Genomic DNA, 13,196 nt, shown 5'->3' on the forward strand with positions numbered 1-13,196 from the left:
GTTGATGTTCTGGACTTAATAAAAATGTGAAAGTGATCCGAGTGTCAGTATTCATCTGCTTCTGATTCCTGTGTGTGGATGCAGATTCCTCATGCTCCTGCCATCATGCTTTCTCTACTATGATGAACTTTACTCTCAAACTGTGAATCACAATTAACTCTTCCTTCTTTAAGTTGCCTTTTCATGTATTTTGTCATAGTAATGAGTAAAATAACTAATATAACTTCTTGGTATAAATAGTAGCAAAGAACTTGATTCAATTATGTTCATTTTCTAGTGTTTGGGAGAAGCAGGTAGTTGTAGAACCACCTGAGAAATTTTCTAAGCAATGTTGTATATATGTTGATTTCTCCAGAGTGATTATAGTAAATGAAAGAAAATGAAAATGACTTAACAATACTATTATTTAAAACCCAAACAGACTTGCTATTTTTGAAAAATTGTCACCCTATTGTAATTAAGAAGCAGGAGAAAAAATCTGTATGGAAGACAATAGACATTGTTAAGCCACCGTACAATAAGAATTTAACACAGGTCAGTTTGCAAGAAACATAGCCATAGGAGATTATTGTGTCACCCGAGTTAAGTCTTCATCAATGACATCAGTGCCTGCCATGTTTGGGTATGGGTTGAGTTTGCACACTAGTGTCTTATGTATAGAGAATGTGGTCCCTGTAGTGGCAATACTAAGAATTTTTGTGGACTTTAAGAGGTGGTGCTCAGTAGGAGGGCTTTGGTCATTGGAGATTAAGATAGTTCCTCAAGGACCCAGAATTAGTATATGAAAATGAGTCCTCAGAGAGCCTGCCCTCAAACTTACTCTCTGACATTTAAATCTAGTGAAGTATCTTGTCTGCATGCCCTCCTAACATCATGTTAATCTGTCATGATTTCTTATCCAGAGCCAAGCTAATGCTGATTCATGACTGGAACCCCTAAGATATGGGACCCAGAATTTGTTCTTGTGAATGAGTCTTCAGAGAGCCTGTATTCAAACTTGCTGTCTGTAGATGTAACCAACCATCTTATTAAATAAGAAACACAGAACCAATGCAAAGAAGAAAGCCAAGAGGTCAGAGCTAAGAGCCTTACTCTCCTGCTGCAGCTAGCCTCTTCAGCCAAGAGACCTCTCCGAAAGAGACCTATTTCCTGTCTGTCTTTATATAGACTTTCTGTTCTGCCTTCTCATTGGTTGTAAAACCAACCACATGACTGCCTCGTCACTGTCTGTTGGCTGTATCCTTGAACATACAGAGATCTACCTATCTCTGCCTACCAAGTTATGGGATTAAAGGTGTGCACCACCACTGCCCAGCTTTTGCTATTGCTCTAATAGCTCTGACCCCCGGGCAACTTTATTTATTAACATACAATTAAAATCACATTTCCGTACAAATAAAATACCACCATAGCTGTCTGACCTCTCCATCTAGTGAAGTGATCTTGTCTGAATGCCCTCCTAACTTCATGATAATTTTCCATAATCACTTCTCAGGGCCAAGCTAATGTTTCATGACTAGAACTCCTAAGACATGAATTAAATAATCCGTTCCTTACCCCTTTTAAAGAGAAGAAAGAGTAAAAGCCATCAGCTAGCAATTTGAAAGAGTACCCTCCAGACCTTCATTCAATCTATTAGCATCCAATATCAAACCAGCCTTAACTGTGAGAAACAAACCTATATTATTTATGAACCACTTTTCCAGTCAGCTTCCACCAGTTAGGAATTCCCAAGATAATAAACTCATTAAAAGAGAAGATTTATTTTGGCTCATAGTTTTGGAACCAAACAATTCCATGGTTGATTGGCCCTGTTACTTGTGGACCTATAGTGAGGCATCATATTTTTATAGAAGTATATGACAGTGAAAAGGTGCTGTCCTCATGATCAGGAATTACAAGGAAGGACGTAAGAGGGGCAGGATCTCTATAACTCCAACATCTTAACTTCTAGCACTACTCAAAATTCTAATTCAAAGACTCCAGGAGTCAAAGTATTGGCTGAGGCTATAAAGAGTGATAGAGTGCTTACCTAGCACGTGCCAGGCCCTGAACTTAACACCCTCTGCCAAAAATATGCGTAAGTCACTCTCCAGAACACACACACACACACACACACACACACACATACACACACACACACACACACACACACACACACACGAAGTCAAGTCAAATTCAGCTGTGGGACCTTATAATAATTAGAGTTCCATTTTCTATAATAAAATTCTGAGTTACATGTGGATGTTCCCATTTAACAGGGGTGATCAGGAGAGTCAAAAAGTGTGGTTGGTGCAAATCGAGACCGAGCCAAGTAAGAAAAACTCCAAATGTCAAAGCTGCATGATTAGCATCTGGGCACACTGTGAGGACATGAATTCCCAGGAGCTCAACTGACCAAGGGCTACAACCACATTGAGAACCATGATTGCTGCACATAGGACACAAACCATGGAGAAATGGAATTCCTAGGTTGTTCTAGGTGGTCATTACACTACAACACTGCCTACTCAAAGACTTTACCCTGGGAAGCACTTGAAACAAATTCCTGAGATACTCTGATGGCACTTTTTCTATATTGCTCATGGAAAGAATCTGGCTTAAAAAAAAATCAATGCTAATCACACCCTTGGGTAAAACTATATTGGAGCTCATTTTCTTGCCAACCTGAGAATTTAAAATAAAAATAGATTGGCAGGAAAAGTAACAGATTTCATCTTGGTGTCTTCACATAAGCATGTCATTGGATGGTTTTCATTCATTCATGTCTCCCTGGCCTGCCTCCACTGCCATTCTGTGGTGGCTCCCTCCTTTCTTCAATTTGTCCCTTTCTGCTTTCTCACTACTTGTATCTCATTGGCCTCTCTATTTCTTACTTTCCTTAAGATCTCTTTATCCCTTTTCTAGTTTTATGACCCTCTTTCTCACCGCCCCCACTGGATCTAGGTTCTGCATTTAATAGAAAACATGAGGTAGTTGCTTTGAGTATGGTTCATTTTATTTGGTGTAAGGCTTTCCAGTTCTACTCATTTTGTTGCAAATGTCATGGTTTCATTTTTCTTTATGGCTGCCTAAATTCCAGTATGTACACTTACCACATTTTCTGTGTTCATTCATGTGTTGGTGAACATCTAGACTGGTTGGATTTTCTGGCTATTGTGAATAGTGCAGCAATAAACATGATGTGCAAGTGTCTGTGTAGGCTTATCTGACATCCTTCTAATATATCCCAACAGTGGCATAGCTGGATCACATGCTGGTTTTACCTGTAGGATTTTTTTTTGAGCAATCTCTAACTTGTAAATTTTGAAGTCTTCTTATTTTATTCTTTTGGATGCTAATTTTCACTATAATTATTATTAAAAATAACCGATAATTCTTGTGCCAAAGACTGAATACTTTGATACCTTGAAAATTTTCTGCCAGATAAACTAATCCATTATCTCAAAGCTGGTCCTCAGAGTACACTCACCCATGGTTACAGGAAGAGAGAATAGAAAGCAGAACAGAAAGATAAGAGAATACCAAGTTTATAAGGAAATGTGTAAACAATTTAAAGATACAGACAAGCAATTTCAAATAACACCATATCCTACTAGGTAAAGACCAACATCATTCGATGATCCAATCACTTCTTAATAGTATTAATAGTTCAGAATTAGCTTTCAACACAGAAGCCTTTTGTGAAAAACATGGAGTGCTATGCAGGAAGCTGGAAACCGAAGCCATTTTGCTGTCATTAGGCAGTATAAATTAAAGGTAGTATTGTATTCATGCAAGTGAGTCCAAGTGGTCTTGCCATTGATTTGGACAAAGCTTCTTGGGATGCAAAATAAGTTGGTACAAAAATTGTAAAAAAGTGTACAGGAGATGGAATATTTTAAAAAGTATAACATCTAAGTAATCAAATCACAGATATAGTGAGAATTCCTAAATATAACCACTTTAACAGATACATCATATGGTAGCAAAGAACCTAGGAGGCAAATAGTTTAAAATAAAAATCAGCTAACTATGTGCACCCTTTGCTATCATCAAGTCGTTAGCTTCTTTATTTCAAGATAAATCTAAATTTGCATCTTTTATATACTATGTGTATGTGAGTGGGCACACATGTGTGCCTACATGTGGATGTGTGTTTGTGTGCAAAGCTGTATGGGGTGTACATGAAGGCCAGAGGTCAACCACTGGTGTTGTTCCTCAGCACCAATTCATCATCCTTTTTGTTTCTTTTGTTCTTATTAGGGTGTCTCAATGGCCTTTAGTTCACCTATCAGTTAGGATAACTGTCTAATAATCCCTAGGTGTAGGATCTGCATGTCTCTGCCTCTCCGATGTTAGGATTCCAAGCATGTATCACCATGCCTGGATAGTTTTTTTTTTATTTTTTACACGAATTTGGGGTTTAAACTCAGGTCCTTATGCTTGCAAGGTACAGTTTCAGACCTGAACCATCAGGTTTCAGGTCTAAAACCCACCCACAATGCATAATGTACTTTTGTGTAGCTGACATCTCAGGCTGGCTTGCATGGACCATGTCCTTGTAAATACTCCTTGAGAGGATTGTTGGGTTGTATGGTGAAGGACTTCATGGTTATGCTTGGTTTTGAATATACTTGTTCTACTTCATGGAACAACCAGCACTTTGGTTGAATTGAAGTTTGTTTGTTTTATTTTTATAATAGATAATTTTACTTTTCTGTTTTGAATGCAAGAGTTATTTCTGGATGATTTTTGTCATCTCCCTGCTTCACTAAGAAAACAAGTTTTTTTCCATTTCTTTCAGAATTATTTTATTTGTTGTGACCCTTCTGATTATCCTTTAAAAAATTAATCAGATAGCTACATGGCTTGTTTTTGTCTACCACTGACAGGTTTTCTGTGTCTGGTGAATTGCATCTCAGTGAAAATGTCCTTGGTGACAGGAGTATACATTCCTGGGTATGCACATGGAATTCAGTGTGGTTGGATCAGAACTGATTCTGACCTGTTGTGGAAACAAACAATTTATACAAGAAAACAGAAATGTGAAGTCTCTGAGACTTATGTTTAACCCCTTGGCTCAGTCATCTGTGGAAACTCTACCATTTAATTAACCTTTTGAACTTCAGTTTTGTCACTTATTAAGTGACAGTGTTTTGCATTTCTCTAAGTTTTGTATTAAAAAATTTCAAGTATAAGACACAAAAATTTTAATAACATCATTTCACAAAAAGTGATAAGTTATGTGCAATACAAAAATGTCTTAATTATGAAAATGTCTAAAGAGTTGATTCATTGTCATAAAATTTGACATTATTTGCAAGGTGTTTTAATAGGACACATTGTTCATAGTAGGCATACATGTAGAAATGTGGCATATCAAAGATATTTACTTGACAGTAGATCTTGTCATTCTTCATTTGTGACCTCAGCTGTTGTTTAAAATCTAATAGCATGACTTATATCCACAAACTCTTCCATATCCAGTGCTATTCTGACATATCTTCATATCCTGCAGGTACCCATTATTCTAGATACTTTTATTCCAAGACTTGCTTTTCTTGAGGTCTGTGTTGCATCTCATTTCCTGTGGCCCTCCTCTTGTCTGATTCTTCTTCTCGTTCAGCCATCTGTAAATGGATGTATGGTATACCTTTTTTAATGTTTAGAGTAATTTAGTTGTATTACTCCAAAATACTGAAAGTAAGCTTACTATGAACTAGTCAAGTTTGTTCATGAAATATCTGTGCCTTCATGGACCCCTAGAATTTTTCCTTCATTGCTCCTCCTCTAACTAGAATTTCGACTGTGTCACTGGTTCCTTCTTTCATCATGATAATATTCATTCCTACATTATCTGTTAGGAAAAAATCCCTGGTACATTCCAATGCAGAGTACATTTTACCTTTTTAAACCATGTGATTAGAGTTCCAATTTATTTAGCCAAACTGTTTAACAATGTGTCTTTTGAAATATAGATACTTCTCCTCATAGTCATAAGTTGGATGTGAATTATTCACAGAATTCTTCAAGCATACAGTTCAAATAGATTATATTTAATGATGACTAAACTGTTGAACTTACCTCTGGAATTATTATGTAAAATGATGCACAGGAAAAAATAAGCACACATTGAACACAATGTTCTTTAATTTATGCTATCTACTTAATTTGTCATTCATTCTCTGAGACAGCATATTTCTGTAAAATCTTTAATGGTCTCTTGGGGCAGATAAATACAATATTAACCTGATGCCTCTGCAGAGGAAGGGAAAACAGAATATCTGATGAGTCCCTAGGGCTAATATTCCACACTACAAGAAATAGGATGCACCAAGGATGATGAAGGGAGCATTTCTATATCAGAGCCATGCTGCTATCTTGTATACTATGGAAGAAAAGGAGGACTCCTTACATATGGACCTTCAGATGATATCATTTTCTGTTGCTGTGACCCAAGTTTAGTAATCAGTGTGCTTTCCCAGAATTCTACACTAATAACACAATGCAGTCATGTATTTATTCTATAAATATTTAACCAGGGCCAGCAATACACCAGTTTCTGAGGATGCACTGGGAAGCAAGGCAAGTGGAACTCCTGACTTCAAATCTGCTCTGTTTCAGAAATCAACGAAAATAAGGATGGTCTGCCAGCTCACAGCAGAGAACAGCGATATCTGGAATTAAGAACAGGGATGTTAATTCTCCAATACTATGTATTCTTTACACCCAACTCATGTCTTCCTTAACGAAGGAATGACTGATGGAATATGAGTTCAGCTTCTCTGTTTTTCACCTTTGAAGAAAGAGCCAAAATGTAGGGTGCAGAGTGATATACCCTTTGGCAAAATGTGTGTTCCAGGATTGACTATTAGAGCTAAACTATGCTCTCTAATATGCTGGATGGAACAAAACCAAATTTGTTTTGATATTCATTATCTAACACCAACTCATTTACAAAAACTCTTACCAGGGTCCCTTGCTGTGGAATAATCCTTCTGTACACTGTTACCAAAATAGTTAGATTCAAAGATCTCTTTATAAAGGAAAAAAGGGGGATAGGATATAAAAATGATTAGATAAAAGGGTAGATTACTGAATCTACTTTACTTCAAAAACAATTATAATCTTAAATATTTTACATCGGAATGGATTTTGGTTTATTGATTTTTAAAGTTAATTTTGTTAGACTGTATGTATATTTCTATTCTTGTTTGGGATATTGTGTTTATGCAGCTCATTTAAAAATGTATAATTAAGAAATATGGGTAGTGACTTCAGGGCAATATCTCACTCAGATAACCTACCAATTTACAGAATTAGAGAAAAGCTTCGAGCTGAGTATGGTGGTACACACCTGTAATCCCAGCACTCTAGAGGAAGAGGCAGGAAGATCTCTGACTTTGAGGCTGGCCTGGTCTACAGATCCAGTTTCAGGACATCCAGTGAAGGCAATGAAGGCAACCATTGAAAACAGAAAGCTGGTGAATATATATTTAAATGAAGGGGCCATGTTCCAGCACCAGCAAGCAGCAGAACTTAGCAGCTTTGGCTACATGGTTCTGGCTGTAGAGTCAAGGATAGATGAAAGGGGTTATGGAATCTCCCTCTGCAACTAAGGAAAGCAACTGAGCCCAGACATGTGCCAACAGTGTCCCTGCATGGAGGACTAGAGAGGACATTGTGTGAAGCTGTGAAAGTAAAGCCTGAATTGCCTTGGAGATGCTAAAATGTTGAAGATGGTAGAGCTGCGGGACCCCTGCTGAGGAAAGCTGCTAACAGGGAGTGCTACAAGCCCAAGAAAAAGAAATATGTTGCAGTCGACAAAGCTGAAAGGAGTTGGATATCTGAAGAGCATTTTGACATCAGACATGCAGATGCAGAGTTTGGAGTTTTTCCAGCTGGTTTCGGCTTTGCTTTGGTCCAGTGTTTCCAAACTATGCTCTCTTTCCTCCATTTTGAAATGGCAAATGTCCATCCTATGCCATTATATGTTGGAAGTATGTGCTCTGCTTTTTTATTTTGATTTTATAGGGGATTACAATTAAGAGAATGCCATGAGACTCAGAAGAGACTTTAGACTTTGGACTTTTACAGTAGAGACTGTTATAGACTATGGATACTTTAAAAGTTGGATTTAATGCATTTCTGCATTATTAATATGGCTATAAGCTTATGGGGGCAGGGAGTGTAATATGGTGGTTTGAAAGAAAACGGACCCCGTAATAGGCTCATAGGGAGTGGCACTATTAGGATATATGGCCTTGTTGGTGTAGGTGTGGCATTGTTAGAGAAAGTGTGTTACTGGGGGTGAGATTTGAGGTCTCATATGCTTAAGCCAGGACCAGTGTGGTGTTCTCCTCCTGCTGCCTACAGATTCAGATATAGAAGTCTCACCTATCTCTACAGCACCGTGGCCTGCTGCCATGCTTCACATATGCTTCCATGTTTCACATCATAAAGAACTAAACCTCTGAAACTATAAGCAAGCTCCAATTAATTTTTTTCCATTTTAAGAGTTACCAAGGTCATGGTGTCTCTTCACAACAATAGAAGCCCTAACTAAGAAAAGGATGAACAACCACAGGCTTAAGCTGAGGCAGTAACAACATTTTACTATGTTTGGGTAAATTTAACAATGGGGGGATTTCTTCTGGGGACTAAGATCAGTAAACTTTGGGGTATTATGCCATTGAATGTATGAGCCTGTATGACAGAACTTGACCTGATTGAAGATGGCATGACTAATCATTCATATTACACAAGGAGAGTTTATTTGTCCCATGTAAACACCTGTTTGTTTTCTAATGAGAGACAGAAAGGAGATGGATCCAGATGTGAGCAGAAGTGGGGAGAATCTGGGAATATGGGGAGGGCAAACAGTAATCAGAATATTTTATGTGAGAAAAACATTCTATTTTTAATAAAAGGAAAAGGATAAGTATATTTACCATCTTAATAAAAGAAAGATGAATGCAAACTATATACATGCCATAATGTAATAAATTGATATTATCTGTATACCAATAAGTAAATTATGAAGCTTTATAAATTCCTAGGTAAACCTTATAGAAAACAAAGACAGTCAAAAATCTTGGGGTTACAGAGAGAAAGTTGTGCAATGTCTTCACAGGGAAACTGCAGGCAAGGTACTGACCATCATCAGTCTGTATTGATGTTCCCTGGGCTGGTGGAATGAAAACTCAGAAACATCAACATTTATAATACAGGACACAATGTTTGCTCTTTACCATAAGCAAATATGAAAATATCAGATGACTTTGAATATCAAAGAACTTTTATAGAAAGATGCTCAAAACTAAAAATGCTTTTCCCAAAGACCAGGTGGGAAAGAAAGGCGGGTCCAACATGACCTTGAGACTCATGTTCAGTGCTAACATCTTTGAGAGAAGGTGGAGATGTCTTGAAGTCTATTTTTTTTTGTTGGGGTTCAGGTGCTATATGGAAACAGACCCTTCCAGTTATCTCCATTAAGTGGGAAGCATCATAATTTACTTGAACTTAACGAGAGTTTTCTGTTTGTTTGTTTGTTGTTGTTGTTTTATCTCAGTTTCATAGGAAGAGGCTAGCAACACTCTGGAGTTATTTTTTTTATGTCCAACTATAAGAAAAAAAGATGGCTTATAGGAGATTTTGGGTTGAACTGATTACATTTGTCTGCTTAGAAAACTATTCAGCCTAGAGATGCAGCTCAGTAATCGTACATTTTGGCATAGTGCATTCTTGGCCTGGGTTCAAGTCCCAGTTTAACTAAATAAATAAATAAAATTTAATAATAAGAGAAAGAATTAAAAACACATTTTATATGTTTTTTATTTCTTGAAATTAAAATATAATTAAACCATTTTACCCTTCCCTTTCCTTCCTCCAGATCCTCTCATGTATTTCTCTCAAATTAATGCTTTCTTTTTTCTTCAATTATTGGCATATATATACTTACACATATGTAATATAGTGTATATGTATATATTCTGAAACATAAATACAACATTTAATTCATATAATGTTATTTGTATGTATATGATTTCAGCTGGTATTGAATAACTAACTGGAAGGAGGGAGGGAGGCAGCTCTTCCTCAGGGAAGACTATTTCATCTCTTAGTTGGCTATAGTTCTTTGTCTAGGGTTGAGACCCCCTGAGTTCTCCCCCTTTTTATGTATTTAAACTCAACCAACAAAATGGCCTGTTTTGGCAAATAAAAACGGGGTAGGAAAAATTGGCCAGTCATAACTAAATAACTATACTATTTATTTTAAAAGGGGATCTAACTTGTAGACCCCACTTTTTACCCATGATCTCCATAGTAAATGATTTACATTTAAATTCATTATCCTCACAATTGTCCTAAGATGTCATGAGCCCTTATAAACCACAATGGAAAACTAATCAAATACTGAATGTCTATCCAGGATTCAGAAAGGACTTTGATTTAGTTTAATTCTGGAGCATTTCAGAGCCTTTCAGAGGCAAAGACAGAGTGGCTACTCTCTGTACAGGAGAATCTCAAAGCATCATTGGTGTTTAGTGTGGTAAGGTATCCTGCAGAAAGTAACAGCATAACTGTCCTGACTTTTTCCTGTTGGTGATCTTAACAAACACATAGTGGGACCATGAACCTAATGAGTTAACTCTATGAACTAAGAAGAAAATCTGGGGGCATTATGAACTGACCTTAATTTCACACTCCTATGTTTTCAATAAAGGTTAGATAGGAGAGAGAATTTCTCCTTAACTTATGAAAAAGAATATTTTAGGAGCCTTCTTAGTTGCTCTTCAGATTCAAGTGGGGAAGAGTTTAGCCTGACTCATCAGTTAGAGAGAAGTTGTTCAACCTTGCTAACATCGTCTTTTTCAAACTGCCTGCAATTTGGGCAATTAGAGTCAACTCAAGAATAATAGAATCCTATCTGGACACAGTTTTGTGATCATATTCTTCAGTCAACTTTGATTCCTTTATGCCTGTCTTCCACGTATTTCCTCTCAATTGACTCCAAATTGAACCCATTATCAGGGAGGGATTTTATACATTCCCTACACTAAAACCCCAATAAAAGTAAACCTCGTCTTTCTAGTAAAGCTTTTGAGATTTGAACAAGTATTGACTGGTGAGGCAGAGACATTGCTTTAGTGTAATCAATGCTGCTTAGGTTGAGAGAGGGTGGTTACAATTAGTACAAAAAGAGCAGTAAGTGAGTTCAAAGGTGTGTGGCATCTAATAAGTGTATGTGATACCACAGAGAACTTGGCTCTGGTTTCAGATGTTTGGGTTAAGTCATAATTCTCTGATTAAGCAAATAAGAGTATAAAGCTCCCAGTTTAATCTGAATGTCAGATGTCTCTTCTTACTACAAATATGTCTTATGTAATATGTATAATACATGAGGCATACTTATAGTAAAAGGAACTATTTGTTTATCTGAAATTCAAATTTAATGAGGGCTTCCACATTTTACCTTCCAACTATATAACAGAACTGGAAAACCACTGAAGATCTGAAAAACTTTAATGTGATTATGTTCATAAATTAAAGGGAAGGAAAGTTAGTCACGAAACATATTGTAAGTGTCTCTTTGCAAATGTGTTAGTTTCTGAGAAACTTCCTTTCAATGTGGCCTTGCTATAAAACCAATAAGGAGAGCTTGTATCCTACCACTTGTGGTAATGTTTTAAATAAAGCCTGATGATGACAAACCAATTTCAGCTACATGGCAAGCAAGGCTGACTTACAACAAATGTGGAAACATGATGGATTCTCTCCTTTTGCATTCAGGCACTGAAGAGAAAAAAAAAAGTTCAACAGAGCAATTTCACTTACAAAACTGAGAACATTCCTTTTATCTTCATTGAAATTTTTCTTTCAACACTCTCCTAAGCCTGTGTTTACTGTGTCTGGCTTTTTAGAACATGATGATTGCTGAGTTTGTGGCTACCTCACTTTGTTCACAGCAAGGTGCTTTGAACAGACTGACACTGTGATTTCTAAAACATGATCTGTCAGAAGAGCAAAGCCTTCAGGACAGTTGCAGAAGAAATGTGCATGTTGTCAGTGAGTGGAAACTGTTGTCTAAATTTAATACCTATTTGCTAAACCCAAATCCAAATTTTAATTATATCTCTATGTGTCTCCTATGTATCTCTGCCTCTTGTTTGTCACCTTTTCCCTTTGAATTCTCTCTACAGCAGTTGCTAGACTTTTAGGCACAGTCATCTACAGTACAGTAATGGTGATCAGTTAGTCTATGAGCTTGCAACTAGGTGAGTCACCCATAACACTAGTCTCCCTATAGGATCAGGAGTGGCAGGGACAGTGTCAAATGGAAAAGAAAAGGCCGAGGCTAAAGTGTTAAAAAGTATTTGACATCTTTCCCACCCCCAGACTGCATAATACCATGAATGTGGCTACATGAAGCACATAACAGGTAATTTTTTATTTTTTGTTTTTGTTTTTTTGTTTTTCAAGACAAGATTGCTCTGTGTTGCCCTTGATATCCTGGAACTCACTTTGAAGATGAGGTTGGCCTTGAACTCACAGAGGTCTGCCTATCTCTGCCTCCCAAGTGCTGGGATCATGGTACATACCACCATGTCCAGCCAATGACAGGTAATCTTAAAACATCCTTTCCATCAAATTTTTTAATATATACCATTACCAATGCCCAGTATTTTCCTTTAATTTCAACCCTGGCCACAATGTCATCAAAGTGATACTGAAGTATCGAAAGTGCAGCAAGTGTGAGCCTGAAACTGAGTAGAATCACTCCATTTTGGGCCAAGCCAAAATCATACTAAGGAATGTAAATAGAATATATAAAATATTATAGCTGATATTTGATAAAATATTTCCCATGTCCACAAGTTGTTAGCAACACTTTAGAACTATTTTATATAATTCTTTTGGATGTAAGTACTATCATTCTTACCATTTTAAAATGAGAAAATTGAAATGCAGAAATCCAGGTCATATGGCTGTGAGTTGAGGTTATATAGCTTGCAAGTATGGTATCAAACAGTCAGCTCAGGTAACAGGACTCCAAAGTTATACTTTTTACCACTGCATCCCTCTTCTTCCAGAGATGAAAAAACTTTTGATAGTGGAGCATATTTATGTGTCCTGAAAAACATAAATGCTAATTTGCTTAAGTTGGTTTGCTTTGGTAAGATACTCAAGCCTATCAGTTTTCTTATCTCCCT

This window comes from Peromyscus eremicus, chromosome 6, assembly GCF_949786415.1.
Source record: "Peromyscus eremicus chromosome 6, PerEre_H2_v1, whole genome shotgun sequence".
Taxonomy (NCBI): Eukaryota; Metazoa; Chordata; class Mammalia; order Rodentia; family Cricetidae; genus Peromyscus; species Peromyscus eremicus.